General features: G+C 34.3%; 1 long non-coding RNA gene across 1 annotated transcript; it reads left to right on the forward strand.

The window, feature by feature from the left end:
- Positions 1 to 905: 905 nt before the first annotated feature.
- Positions 906 to 1,614, forward strand: LOC141906737 (uncharacterized). Its single transcript, XR_012619409.1, has 3 exons — positions 906 to 929; positions 1,027 to 1,149; positions 1,525 to 1,614. It is a non-coding gene; the product is annotated as an uncharacterized LOC141906737 (long non-coding RNA).
- The last annotated feature ends 429 nt before the right edge of the window (positions 1,615 to 2,043 follow it).

The raw sequence follows: 2,043 nt of genomic DNA on the forward strand, positions 1-2,043 counted from the left end.
TTTTCGCATGGTCTTTTAGAAGGGATCTTTAACATATCATACAAGGTCATTGTTTTTTGTGTGTGGTCACCAAAGGGCGTCGAATAGCGAAATAAATCTGTATTTCCGTTTTATATGTATTCCTTACGTCGTATTTCCTCAAAGCCTCCTCCCAGAGGATTTGCTCGCATATGATTGTTTTTGTGAAATCAAATTGCATGTATTTTGTATTTATGAAAAAAATACATTTTCTTTATGTATTTTTGATGATATCCGAAAACGGATAATATAAATGATAACTCAAGTGTGAATACAAATGATCAGTTAAAATCAATGAATGTTAAGCTTATCAACTTGGGGCGAGTTATGTTGGTTTCTGTTCTTCTTGTCAATAATGTTCGTTCATTGATTAGTTTTTTGTTGTTATTTTTCATTTCTTAGATATAGTTGAATGTGCGCAAAATAACGGTGGCTGTCAACATCGATGTGTCAACACTGTCGGTAGCTTCGACTGTAAATGTATAGCCGGATATCAACTGAAATCTGACAGACTGGCCTGTGCACGTAAATATATATTCGTTTGGATAATGAAATTCTTGTTATTTCAAGTTTATCATCATTGTTACTTATTACTTTCTTGGAAAACCGTTTTTACGGTTTTAACAACTATTAGTAATACTTGCTATCTGACTTACTCCAAAAAAATTAGATACTAAACTATCTGACCCTATGCTAAATCCGAAGAAGAATTCGGTCTCAATTTCAAAGTAATTTTGAGACTGTTTGGGACTAGTTAAGCCCATTGGCAATTAGCGATAGCCACTAAAACATAATTGACCTGTCTTTCATAGCGGTGTGTTTTTCATCGACGACATGTCCAAACGGTGGAAAATGCGAGAGACCAAATTACTGCTCTTGTCCGGTCGGATTCAGCCAACCAAAATGCGAAGGTGAAAGAATTATAAAATTCTATAAATGAATCTAATTACACTATTCATGCCTATCGTAGCACTTTTCTATATGTTATTTTTTTCCTGCTCTTCGTAGATGTCAACGAGTGTTCAAGAAATAACGGCGGATGTCAGCATACTTGCATCAACAGCCTCGGCTCGTTTAAATGCGATTGTAAACCAGGATATCTGCTGCAGTCAGACGGCAAAACATGCACCGGTACGAGTACCTTAGATCAGAAATAGGATCCCGTTATTCAACCTCTGCAATTGTAGATGTTAGCAAATAGTCAAACATACAAATATTCCATAGTCGATGACATTTACATTATTGAACATAATGATATCTATAATAATAATTCATCTTCAAAATAAAAAACAATAACTTAACTAACTATTATAATTATTACTATTCTATTAGAATTCTAATATTTCTAATTATTAACTAGAATACTTCATATTACAATTAGATTCGAATAACAAAAAAATAACATCAAATAGATATTAAAATCTAATATTTCTTAGTTAACAACTAGAATTCTTTAAAACATGATCCTAATGAAAACACGGTGTTTATGATTTTTTCATATATCAGATATAAACGAATGTGACTCGTATGATGGAGGATGCAACCATATTTGTACAAACACGCCTGGTAATTACAACTGCTCGTGCAATTCCGGGTTCCAACTCGATACAGACGAAAGAACTTGTCTGGGTATGTAATTTTTAGGGGAGCTGCAACGATCTATCGCTCCTTTCAAGACTTTTGTGCCATTGGGCCAAGGTTTTGAATACCAAATAAGTCCTTTTAGATCTTATTCTTGAAATATCATTCGAGGACGGCTGTGTTTTAAGTACCGGTATCTACATTACATTCGAACGGATTAGTCGAAATAAAGATAACGTCCGTGCGCACGAATGGAAATAATTATTTTTTCGTATGTCTCCTCCGAGGTTCCGTAAACTTACCACACATACCGATACCCCCCATAATTGGGAATCTGAGCTTTAGTTTCAATCGAATATATCGTATATGTCACTTACTCTGATCTCGTCTCATTTAATTTCGTGCATACTTTCCCTTCATTTCGCATATAAATCCATGTTTCTT

Source organism: Tubulanus polymorphus, chromosome 6, assembly GCF_964204645.1.
Source record: "Tubulanus polymorphus chromosome 6, tnTubPoly1.2, whole genome shotgun sequence".
NCBI lineage: Eukaryota > Metazoa > Nemertea > Palaeonemertea > Tubulaniformes > Tubulanidae > Tubulanus > Tubulanus polymorphus.